We start from the raw sequence: 14370 nt of genomic DNA, 5'->3' as shown, positions 1-14370 counted from the left end.
CCAAGCCCTCGACACCTCTTAATTTGGTACAGGAGCCAGGAAAGTATTAAGACGGTATAGAGTTCTAAAGCATTGTTGAATGAGGAAAAAGACTAAATGAATAAAAGTTTTTTATTTATGAAGAGTTACAGTAAAAAGAAAAGAATTAGCTTAATGACGAGTCGAGCCGAATTGAGTTTTGGTTAATGCAACAAGAGATGATATCTCACTTGAGAGGCAACCATGATTCTAGAAAAGAGAAAGTTGTTTTTTTTTAAAAAAATATTTCGACGTTAAAGAATATTTATAATTACAAAGTAAATGAATAAAAGATTTACGTGATCGGTTTAAAAAAGACTATAGTTGTCTCATCACTATGCCCCGTAATATATACCCTATGATTCATAGCTTATAAACACCGTGTAACAAAAACCGTATGACATAAAATCAAAAGATAGAATCATTTTTAGTACCGTTTAAATTTACTAAAAATATGATTAAATAGGAATTAACTAATAAACCAAAAACAAACAACAAAAAAAAGCAGAGTGTTCCATACCTTATTCTTTTTATGTTACTGAATAAATAAATTATTTAAAAAAAAATATTTTTTAAGTTTTTATTAATTTAGTTACTTTGTTCGCCTAGTTATTTAATGCAAATTAATTAAGAAAAAAATATGTAGATAAAGAAGGAAAAAAGGTAAAAAGTGAATACATGGTTACACACGCATTCACGCACACATATATGAAAAAAAACATTTACAATGTCTTTTTGGGCTTTGTCTAAAAAAAAAAGGGCCTTAGAAGAACCAGGCAAATATTATAAAATCATTCCATAGAAGAGTGAGTATGAGATTATTAATGATAGAGAATGGAATCAAAAAATAGAAAAATTGCAAGCACAATAAAGACAACTTTAGCAGATGTTAAATTTTTAATGGGTTGTATATATGTTTCCATGAGAAGTAGGGAGTGAATGATAACCCAAAAAAACATAAAATTGAGTACTCGGTAAGAGTGTTGCCATTCATCAATAAGTCAAAAGCAATAGACCACAAATATTCGCAAACGCTAGATTGAAACAGTCATGAGATGGTGATGATTTTTATGTTTAGTGATTAGAGTAAATTACATAAATATATTTTTAAAACCAACTTACTACTTAAAAATGTGCTGGCAACCACTATTTAATTAGGAAGCACTAAAGAAGAAACTTAAAGAACAAAAAAACAATTTACAAAAGACTTAAAAAGCCGTAAATTATATAAAACATGAAGATATAAAGTCTTCATTACTAGTTCAAAGATGAATGTTTGTCATCAAAAACAACATTAATTCTACGGTTAGAAAATTATTTTTAAAAATTTTGTTAACATAAAGAATGTAAATGGAGATGACTAGCATGCTAAACGTTATCGATTAAAAACTAGTATTTGTTATTATTTGCAATTTATTTATAGTTGACATTTTTACATACAAGTTAAGTAGCTCCATATCATGCCTATTTAAGTCAACTCAAACAATTATAAAAAATTCAAGAAAAATACTTAATAAATCAATAGTAAAACTCAAAAAAAAAAAGTGTCATTTAAAGCTTGCATAAATTAAACATGCGACTTTATAAATCCAAAGTCTTTGACATAGGTCATGCATAATTTGCAGGGACATTGTTTCGGAATCCAATGTTTGATTTTTAATTTTAATTCTTTCAGAGTTAATGCTGATTTGCAACTGATTGGTACCGAATTGCAAATTGATGATCCAAAATGCAAAAGGGACTCTAGACCGTATTTCATAGTTTGTATATTGTTATATGCAAATTTATCCCCTCTTAGAAAAGTATTGCGAAAACAAAAAATATCTTCCATCGATATAGGGGCCAGCCCCAATTTAACTTTGAAAATTTCCATAACCAATACATGTAAATTCTTGTGGTGTATAGTTTTAGTAGAACGAAGGACGTAAAGTAGTAGAACAAAGAGATAAAAGGTTGTGAAAAAGTAACTTGTTAAACTTGAGATAAAATATTATAAGTTTATTTGTTCAAAAACTTCGAAAGTGATGCTAAAAAGAATGATTACACAATCCGGATTTATAAAAAACCAAACGATTTTCTTGCAAAATGATTAAAGAGTTTTAAAGAAAGTTCCGGAGAATACCTTTGCAGAGCTGAAACATTAATTAAGTTGTTTCAAACCTAGCTAAGTAATAATTAATAAAAATGCTTTTTATTAATTACTACTTAGCTAGGTTTGAAATAACTTTATAATGTATGAAAAGAAAACTAAAGAATATTCAAATAACTTCCAAACAAGTAAAGCAATGACTAACATTTTTTGTTAAAAAAACGTCAAATCTTTTTCTAACTTACAATTAGTAAAAACATTATAGAACTAAAGTAATATAATATTATGTAGAGATCAAGTTTACTATGATAGGGTAAACATGGTTTGAATCTACCAGGTCAAGGTTTTGACCCGGTAGATTTTTACGGTACCGTATGCGACTTACTTTTTAAATCGTTGTGGTAATCATGCAACCAAGGCATCAGTAATGCTTAAACTTTTTTTCTTTTTATTAAAAAAAGATTCTTTTTATAAAGTGAAATCTAAACCAAAGTGTTAAAAATCTTAGTTAAAAATTCTTTCTTAAAATGAAGTAACTCCTGGTGACAAAAATTTGGCACAAAATAAACACAAGCAGTAATAGTACAACAAAAAGTTTTATGAACAAAAAATTAGTACAAAATATTAAGCAATATATTAGTTTTTTACTTTCAGGACTAAAATAATGCTTTATTGCCATTACGACGTACCGCGTTAACTTTTTTGTATACTTGTTCGCACATGCCTTATACAAAAGTTTTATCAACTTTTTCTAAACAAGATTCCTTTCCGCAGCTGATTTTCAGCTTCCCAATTGTTTTCATACACGAAGCATTTAAGGATTGACCAGAAATCTTCTATTGATCGTAATTATGGGACACATGCCGGATTATCAACTTTTGTTACATAGCAGATATTTTTTTATCAGTGAGGTAATTAGTCACACTTCTAGCATAATGTAAAGAGGCCAAGTCAGGCCAAAATACATAATTATCATTACTGTGATGTTTCTTGATAAAAGGAATCAATCGTTTGATTATGCAATCATTTTTGTACACTGTTTGGTTAATTGCCAGTCTTGCAGGAACAATAAATGGTTTTGAGATTCCACGTAGGGATATGGTAATCCACACAAAAAATTTTTTTTCAAAATTGCTTTTGCGCTTATATTTTATACTTTATGGTGCATTTTTTGCTTCATCTGAGTAAAATCCAGCATTAGAATTTTCATTCGTTTGTTTAAACGTAAAATAAAACTCATCGTCAATGACAAAGCCACGATTTCTGAATTTGTTACAAATTCTTCCACACTTAAGTTGCAACTGCTTTAACTGTTTATCAGTGCCATCAGGAATTTGTTTTTTCTTAAAATAAAAAATGTTTGTTATGTTTTTTAATGTTTTTACAATGTAGGAATGATCACACTTATATTTATTTGCAATTTTTCTTGTTAAAGTTCCAGACCGGTTGTTCAAAAAACCTTTCAGACGATTGGTATTTCCAGCGGTCGTAATTTTTGATTTTCTGCCTGATACAGGCCTACAAGACTTTGAATCATTGTTTTTCCACTGTGCCATATAATGTTTGATGGTTATTTTGGGGTGATTAGAGGCTACAAAATACTCTACGATGCTCTTCGTTTTAGCATTAGAATACAAATTACAATAGTTGTACACTTGTTCAATTAATGTAGTCAGCTTCATTTTTGGATAACTTTTTTTATTAATTAATCTAAGTAATCAAAACTTTCAGTAAAAGATAAATAACACTTTATAAACAAAAAAACTAAAAAAGTAAGACTAAATAACTAAAAATTCAATAAGTTTTAACTTCTCAAAGGTTGTGCCAAATTTTTGTCACCAAGGGTTATATAAATATGTTGACATTATTATGACGACAACGGAATTTACAGTTATTGTATAAGAGTCGTTTTCAGGATTTCAAGAAGTAACATCCCAAGATTCTACAGTTATTAAAAATATATTAATACAGTCTTTGGAAAAAAGACAAATTTCAATTGATAAATTGATTAGGCGTGACAACGGGTATGACAACGCTAGTGTTATGCCAGAAATGGTGGTTTTATGTCATGATGGTGTTCAAAATAAAATAAAAAAGAAATAAAGTGAACAGTAAAGTGGTCAAAAAAGTTGAAAAATGTAAAAATATATAAAAACTATTAAAAGTCATTTTAAAATGGGAATTATTTCAACATTACTACAGCCTTAATAACTTACTTAACTTTGTCAATTTCTGTAGCATCCAATGAAAGAAGCTTTCGTATATTGAATTTAATAAAGGCAACCAAAAGACTAAAATATTTAGCAATTTTATCTATAGAAAATTTAATATCAAAATCTCTAAATTTAGATGCAGCTAAGAAAAATTTGCTGATCTAAAATTGCGCAGAAAAATATAAATTTAAGATAATCACTACATTATATTGTTTTACACATTTTCGACGGATATTTTTTATTTTTTATTTGTTTATTTTAGGTGCCCCAAGACGCCTTTACGGTCTTATCACAGAGCGCAGCGAAAGAGCATTTAAAAGAAAATTCGCCCCTCGATCCTTACCGATGTTATAAGAAGTGCCATTGCCTGATGCCGAGAGATGGCGTTGAACCACGAACTCTAGCTTTTAAGGCAAGCACGCTAACCACTTTGCTACGGCTGCTCATTTAACTGAATATTATCTCGTTTAACTGTATATTACACTGCACATTTAACTGTATATAGTTTTTAACAAAATTATTTTCGTGTAAAACCTTTATTTGCAATTTTCAATAAAATACTTTTTAAAAGTTAATACTTTTTTCTTTATTCCAATTTTAAAGTATTGTATTAAGGGTCTCATTTTACAAGTTTGAGTGGGGCCTCAAAACTGAAGTTACGCTTCTGCTAAAGTTAGGAAATCTACTTCTGATAAAAAACAAAAAAATTTTTGACTGCAAATTTTCTTGTTTCATAATAAACCGCAATGGTGTTAAAATATAAATGCAATATTTTTATTGGTTAGTTGTTATTTGAAACTATTATTAACTTTAAAATATTAAAACCTGCGTCTGAATACAAAAAAAGTATTACTATTTTATAACTACAATAATATAAAATTAATCTATATTATTGCAATAATAAAAAAAAAATTTCAAATTTTCATATTTTCATACTTTGTCAGTTGATGTACAACTACTTAAACTATTACCGGAAAAAATATTTGCAAAATTACAAAGTATACACTTTTTTTATTTAGATGGACCTTTAGCCTAACTTCAGAGCCTAACTTCAGTCCCGTTGCTACGCTACTGGTATATATTGCGTTTACTGGTATATATATATATATATATATATATATATATATATATATATATATATATATATATATATATATATATATATATATATATATATATATATATATATATATATATATATGTATGTATGTATAAATACTAAACACCAAAGTAGAAAACTAAATTAGACTAAATAAGATTTACTAACATTTGCTTAATAGTTTTTTAGATTAAAGGAATATATTTTAATTTGTTTCATAAAATATATTTCACAAATATATACAATTAAATAATGTATGTTTGTGAAATTTTGAGAAAGAAAGTTGGCGTGTAAAATAATTTTATTCATATTTTTTCTATATTTACGTTAAACTACATTAGCATGCTTATTTTTTAAATAAACCTACAAATATTGACTTGATTATTTACAAATATTGACTTGGTTATTTATTCTTAACCTTTACAGATGTCTTTTGCAAAAAGAAGTGAACAAACTTAAAGTCATTTGCAGTATCCTGGGTGATAAAAATTTTGTTTTTGATTGCCTATTCTCATAGATTCATATGTATTATATTCATATTATATATATTATACATATGTATTATATTCAAATTATTATATATTCTATTTGTCGCGTATGTAACTTAAGTATGGAATTAATGTCAACATAAACTTTAATTAAAATTCATTGAATTTCTATAAAATAAATTAAAAACATTTCTGAGTATATCTGTCTGATAGCATCAAATATTTTAAACCCACCAATACATATTCCACGTTCAAATATAACTTTATATATACATATATATATATATATATATATATATATATATATATATATATATATATATATATATATATATATATATATATATATATATATATATATATATATATATATATATATATATATATATATATATATATATATATATATATATATATATATATATATATATATAGTAATAAAAATGATAATAATGACAATAATAATAATAGAGTTGAACAAACGTATTGTAACGGACAGTCTTTCGTCATAAAGTTTAATCCAAAGTAGCATTTAAAAGGAAGCTCACTCCTCCTTTCTTACCGGTGATATATAACTTGCCCAGAGGTGGCGTTGAACAACGAATAACTTCTGAGGCAAGCGCTAACCATTGCACTACGGCTGCGCGTTTTTGGTCATCGCTGAATTGCTGTTGGGATCTTCCAAGTAAATTTTGGTTTTTTTATGACTTGTAGCCATATCTCTTTTTAACTTCTTGAATTGTAGACTTGGGAACACCCGTTTTTTTTTCGATATCCATACACCTTATCACTTTTTAATAAAGCTTTAATCTTGACGGGCCTCTTTCTTGGTTTCTTAACTTTCTTTCCGATCCGCGACCTTCACTTTATGATTATTGATTCGTTTTTGCAAGCGAATCAATTACAATTTTTAAGCCACTCGTCCAAATGAACTTTCTTATTTCTACTTGCATTTTCTTTGTTTACAACCATGTTTTTTAAAACTACAATTTTATTATTTGAAAAGAAGTTGTTTTAAAACAAAAATAAAAAAAAATATCAAATTTAATCAAGTGGTTCTTGAAATATTTTAAAAATCCCGTGAATCATTATCCCATAATTATTCGGACAGTCTTTGTTTGTGGCTGTTCCTATGCTAACAGTATCTTCGTATATGAAAGCATTGTAAATCAAAATATAGCATGAACCTCAAATAAATAAATAATATCAAATTTATAAACATTATCAGAAAAAGCCACTTCAACATAATTGAGTTTTTGAATTGTCTTTATAATAAGAAGTTAAGAAAATATTGGTGTTAATTAGCCTCTTTAAGATTTTCATTTTGTACGTGGTATTTTTTATAAAATGCAAAGCTACCACAAATTAAGTGTGATTTTAAAGGTCAAACTTTAGTATTTTTTTTCTGTGTATTGAGCAGTTGACATCCCTTTTTAGAGTATTTATGTTTGCTGCAAGTGAGATGCATACAAATTTTGTTGATTTGGCTTGAGCTGTCCGCTTCGATATAGATTATTGTAAAATAAAAGTTCTAATATAAGCAATAAATCTCCAACAATAATTCTGGCATGACAGCTATGTTTGAGGAAAGTATTAATTTTGAAATGACTTCAAAGATAATAATTTATTTTTGCATTAAATTGATTTGGCAGCCATTTTGATTTTTGATATTGACAAAAAGTCTTAATTTTTTAGATATCCTTTAAACTTTTTAATTTAAATATCCTGAGTAGCTTTGTTTTACCATAAATAATTCAAGTATAAATTAATTTTTAAGCATAAATGTCATTAATTTTTATATATTTTTGTAAAAACTATTGACAACAAAATTTCCAAAAATTTGTAACATCAAACGCTAGCAAGGATAAAGTCAAGGATAGAAGCAAACAAAGATAAAATCTTAAATCTAAAATCAAGCAAGGATAAAATCTTATATGTCAACATTGTATAAGAAAAAAGAAATTTCGTAGTTTGACTTCCAATAGCGTGAAAGCCAGACAACATTATCTCAATAACAACACTTGTTAAAAGGTAAAGTAAAGATTCAGTGGTATAATTATTTTATTTTACTTTTCAAAACATTTTAAACCATGAATTGCTCAGCATGTTTTGAAAGGAATTTTGCTATTATTTCATGCTCCTCTGACGTCAAATAGAGAAATGTATTGTGAAAAATTCTCCCGCAGGTTCTGAAACGACCCAAACATGGTGAGCCGCCTTGGAAAGGTGTACAAGGAAGCTAAGTAAAAGGGATGCGAAGAGGAGGAAACAAATATATAAGTTGACAGTAATGTTGTTTAATTCTATCATTTCAACTGTTAACATTATTTTTGTATTTTCTTTTTTTTTTTAATTAGCTTTTCGGTTATCTTTATTGTTAAGAGCTTTTGCTAGATTAGATTAAAAATTTTATGGCTGTTGGCTTTGTTAGTTTTTTTTTAAAAATCTTGTTGTTTTAATTTTATTAATAACAGTAGTTTATAATTGATTTAATGGAACGAGAAAAGCAGAGGCGTAACTAAAAAACTTGGGCCCTCCTCACAAACAATTGACGAGAGGCTTTCCCGTAAAAAAAAATTTTTATTACACCTAAAAACAAAATATGCAATATTTTCTTTTAATATATAGTTAATAAAACGCAATTAAGTATGTAAATAATATTTATTTTACAAATTAAAGAAATATCTTGAAATCTATGCTTCAAATAAATATAAAAAAGAACGAATATTGAAATTATGTTTGAAGGAAGCATACTTAATATATAAAAATAACTTTACCACACTTATGACTAGCTATATATCTTATATATCAGCTATACTACCTTCAGACGTAGTAATTCTTAAAATGCTATCAAATATAGAAGAAAAAAAAGAAGAATATCTTAAGAAATTTTTATTTATTCAACTCTCTTATATATGAATTTTTCTTGTCTTCTTATTCTCGAATTCCGCAATTACTATATCTAATTCTAATGTTTATGCTTTTTCTTTCTCTATTATCGAAATTGAACATTTTTTGAGAAGTTCCTGAAACATGATATTTCTTAAATATGTTTTGATTAACATTAATTTATTGAAGAATCTTTTTGCACCAGCAACCGCCTCAGGTATTGTCATCAATGTTAATACTGCTGTGGTTACATTTGAAAAAATTGCACTCCATGAAGCTATATTTGCTAAGCAGTATGTTGGCTAAATCTTATATTGTAGTAATTTATGTGATATTATTTTTAACAAAAATGGTTGCATTAATTAATTGGGTTAAATTGTCTTGGTAATGCTGTGGTAACAATTTAGTTAATTCAATTAGTTCATCTTCCGACATTTTTATTAACTTTTGAGATTGCATAAAATTAAAAAGATTTGAAATTTTTTCTAATTTAGTAAATCTATCATTTGTTAATATTAATTTAAATAATTTCCACTTAATTCATCAAAATGTCTTTTATATTTATCTATTATATTTACATTGCCACTTTAACTTAAAAATTGGTTTTACTTGCCATTTACTGTAAATAGAAATTTTAACTTAAGTGAATCGTAATGTAATCTAAAATTTTTTAACTTAAATTTCTGATTACTTATTAACGTGACCGCTTCGTTTAGACGTTAAGAGTTTTATTAAGTTTTTGAAGCATAATTTACACTTGTTAACATGTGATACAGAATTACGCAAATAAAAAAAAATTCAAAGTTTGATATTTTGTCCGCTTTTAGAGCTATACTTTGTTCTTCTATTTTCAAACTTTTCAAATAAATTTTTTATAAAATTTTAACTATATCTAAAAAGAGTAGCTTTACAGTTAAATAAAAATAAATTCTTGAGGACCGTCTTTCAAAGGACTATCTTTCTGAGCAGCATTCAGTTCTAAAAAGACGTCTTTTTAGGACTTTCTTGAACCTTCTAAAGACGTTCTAAACTCTTTTGAACGTTCAAAAGGTGTCTTTTTAGAACCAAATGCCTGCTAGATCAACGGATTTCACTTATATTAAAAATTAAAAAATGCATAAAATTCGTAAATCTCCGTGGGACCCCCTTAGCTCCGGTTGCCGCCCCCCCTCCCTCCATCTATCAGCGTTGTGCTCCCTCTAGTTATGCCACTGGGGAGAAGTTAATAAAAATTTTAGTCACTATGCTGCAGAGAAGTTAATTATAGTGACATTTTTCATAGTGTATGCAATTAGCATACTTTCATTATCACCCAGATAGCACATTCACGTTAGGCCAATATTGAAACAACATCGGGAAATTGATCGGCCGACCATCGCAAACGGACGTCGGTGAAACGTTAACTTGAAAATCGGGGCGACTACAAACACAACCATCGTTTAAAAGTTGTTAAGATGTATTCCCAAACATCGGATTGACGTCGCTTTAACGTTGGTGCGAATTTCTAAATACTGCTTGCCTGACATCGTTTAAACGTTGAAAAAGCGAATAATGCAAATGTTAAATTATTAAAAACACCTATCTACCTTTTTTATTTTAAAACTTATTTCTCCTTCAATAGGTTCATCAGGAAGGCCTACTGATGAACCTATGGAAAGAGAACAAGCTGTAGAAGAAAAAAAGATAGACTAGTGTTTTTACTAATATATATATACGTATATATATATATATATATATATATATATATATATATATATATATATATATATATATATATATATATAATGCACATTTATGAGAGCACAATTTTAGAAAAGGCTAAACCGTGCCGTGGTTCTTTCCAAAATTAAATTTATATATCTTATATATATATATATATATATATATTTTATATATATTATATTATATGCTGATGATGCTGGTGCCTATAATCCGGCAAAAATTTCAAATAAATTATTTAGTATTGAGAGAATTCGTATTATCTGATGTTTTAAATTACTTACGAGTCTTCAACTAAAAACTTCCCTTCTCTAAATCTTATTATATGGCTGCACCTCGAATTTGAAATGATTTATCTATGAACACGCGTATCTGAACCTCTTTAGAAACATTTAAAAAAAGACTAAAATATGAATTTTTTATAAACGCTTTTTCAAACTCAAACTTACTTGTTTTAGTGTTTCTGAATTACTTCATCACTATTGTGATTGTTGTAAATAATGGCACTTTAATCTCTAATTATTTAATCTCTAATTAGCTGGTTTGATGTTGGCTTTTTGACCAATATCCAATCTAAAATAAATGTAGGTTGACGTTGAACCAACGATGGCGTGTTATTGGTATATTATCCGATGTTTTCGACTTTATAACAACGTTGGACCAACGTATTGGTGCTATCTGGGTACCTAGGAATTTTTTTTGGGGGGAGCGGATGTTGAAATGATTTTGTATTTTGTACCACATTTGCGTGTCCTCAGTTTCTATAATATTTTTTAAGACTTTTAGATTCTGGTAGGTGGTGATGGGGGGGGGGGGGGGATATGTCCCCTCCTGAAACGTCATTTTTGATCATTTAAAATTAACTTGGTTAGAGTTCTAGCTCAGAACCCAGAGGTCCTAGGTTCGACGCCGGCTCTAGCCCAATAAGCAGCATTGGTAAGGAAGGAGGCGTGAAGTGTTTTATTTTAATTAAATCTGTCTAATTTAAGTAATAAAATATTAGGGAGACCGGGGCTAGTTGGCCGCAGGGGAAAGTTGACGAACTGCGTTTATCTTTAGAGCCTTTCATCAGAAAGTGACAAAAATTACTCAGAAACTTCCTTATTGACCATTTCATCATTCACTGTACTATTGTTAGGATTCGGGCATGCGCATGGGAGATATTGAGATTTATGCGTTTTTTGGACAAAAACGTAACTTTTAGAACATCGCTTCCTTTTTACTTTACAAAGAAAATATTTAATCGTATGAAAAAAAATTATTGTAAAAGTTCCAGTCACAATTGTTTTACTATATCCAGTCAGACTTTTTTTTCAAAGCTGCCGTTTTTCAGGATCTATAGACTGTTTATTAAAAAAAAAGCTTTCGGGGTAAGTTGACATATTTTTCACGGGGTAAGTTGGCTCATAGCATTTACTATGGAAAAAAATGTTTATTTTTATAAAATTATTATTGTTTTTTTTTAATTTTTAACTATATTGAAAATATTTATTCTTACAAAAAAATTAAAAAAAAAAAATTTTTAGTTTTTTTTTCCACAGATAAAAGGTGGGCTACTGTTTGGCTTTTATACGGACTAATATTTGGTACTAGCTAAAAGTAATATTAAATTTTGGGATAAATTGTTGCAAAAATTAATTTTAAAAAAATTTCTATTAATTTTGCACTTAATAGTGCATTAATAATCATTTTTATAGTTTGCGCCAACTTACCCCGTGGTGGGGTAAGTTGGCGCAAATTTTTTTTTTTTTTGAGGGCCCGGAAAGGCCCCCAAAATTTTTTTTTGTAAATGAATGCAAATTTTATAAGATACCCTAATCCACACTCTTCAAGATTACACTTTAATATTTTTAAAAAAATGTACTGTTAGGGCTACAGAGCTCATAGAGTAAAAACCGAGCCAACTAGCCCCGGTCTCCCCTACTTAAGTAAAAATTAAGATTATTATTTGTTCGTTTGTTTTTCTGTCAAGTTGATGATAACGATGATAATAATGATAAAAAGGAAGATGAAAAACTCACAAGGAATAATCTGCCTCTTGAATAGAAGTAAATTAGAAAAAATTATTTCTTGATTAATTTATCTGAAGTTTACATTATTAATAAAATATTTGTAACTTTTATTAAAAAATTTTTTTCATGACTTTATACAAAGACTTTTATAAATGATTGATAAATACTTTCTCAAAGCTTTTTAAATGTGGCTATCCCTTTTTTCCCCGTGTACTCTTCATATAGATATATAGTAAAGTATTATCGTAGTTTCGTGATAAATATAAGCACATAAACACATATTTCCACATAAAACTCTTTATCCAATGTATGATGAATCAAAGTTTGTATAAACAGGGTTTTTGAAAAAAAATTCAGTCGGTTGTTAGAACCATAAATTACAGATACATAAAAATAAAATGTAAAATAAGAACGCGAATACGTAATATACGAGAATTAGAAGTAATGCAGAATGTTATCCGTATACCAAGTAAAATTTATTTTAACAATTGGAAAAAGAAATGTTTAGAAATTTGAAAAAGGGCCGATCAAAGTTAGTTTTAAAAACGTGTTCAGTTTTTACGTTATCTTGAGAATTAAGATTTGATTTCAACAAGTTATAAATTATTCTGATAGATGAGATACTTTGATACAATTATTTATGCTATTTTGAGTATCTTTTTTTTATCGTCAAGTCAATGTAGAATTCAATCTAAGAAATGTTTAAATGATTTAAAATTTTCCATTTTATAAAGAACAATTAACATTTAAATTTTGATACTTTCAAATTTTATTTAATAATTTAAATATCTAAATTATTAAACATAACAGCAGGTATGAAGGATTTTTTATTTTATTTATATATCTATATAAAACGAACGTATTTAGACGTATTTGAGCAGTGCTTCATCATTTTTATTCCATTATTCTTCGCTTGAATTCTCTTTTTTTTCCCTGATAATTTTATTTGTTTTTATTCATAATCATACAGATAAAAATAAAAAATACAGATAAAAAAAAAAACAAAAACAAACAATTCAAACGTCAAAAAGTTTTTTCGTCTTTTTAGCTGTTTTTTTTCTAGAAGGCAAAAATATATTAAAACTTAATATTGTTGTCTACTGGCAAAAGAGTAAAATTTCATATTGTTGCCTACTAGCAAAAGAGTAGCCTAAGAAAGTAAAAAACTTTTTATAGTTTTCTCTCTCTTTTTATGGAAGATGTAAAAGTTGTCCTCTGTTCTAGTACCAGTAGTTAGTACAATTGTCATGTTGAACAAACAACCCATTAAAAAAGTAGACAGTTCTGAGCAGGAGTTTACACATGCGCAAATATTATAAGCTTCCATATGATAAGTTAAATCTATCATTAAATATATTTAAAAACGTCAGTCAAAATATTAGATCGATGTCAAAAAAAAGTCACATCGTAAATTTTTTACAATTATCCAAAAAATTTCAAACATTATTATGTGGTCATAATTTTTGATTAATGGCTATAATAATTAAAATGTGCGGCCAAGGCGTAGTGGTTAGAGCGCTTGCTTAAGCAGGAGATCCAGGTTTGAAACTCGAGACATATTTGCGTCATGGTAAGGAAGGAGGCGTGATATTCCTAGTTAAATGCGCTTCCGCAGTGCTCTTTGACAAGACCGTTAGGACTTCTTGGGGCACCTTAATATCAAAATAAAAAAAATAAAAATTTTGAATAAAGATTAACTAGTTATTTTTTTAGCTTTGTTTAGGTGCCCCAAGAAGTATTAAAGAGCACCGCGGATGAGCATTTAGTTGGAAATTCACGCCTCCTTCCTAACTGATGTCGCAAAACTTGCCCAGAAGTGGGGTTTGAACCACGGATCCTTTAT

The sequence above is a fragment of the Hydra vulgaris genome, chromosome 07 (assembly GCF_038396675.1).
Source record: "Hydra vulgaris chromosome 07, alternate assembly HydraT2T_AEP".
Lineage (NCBI taxonomy): Eukaryota > Metazoa > Cnidaria > Hydrozoa > Anthoathecata > Hydridae > Hydra > Hydra vulgaris.
The sequence above is the reverse complement of the archived record's forward strand: the minus strand, read 5'-3'. Positions refer to the sequence as shown.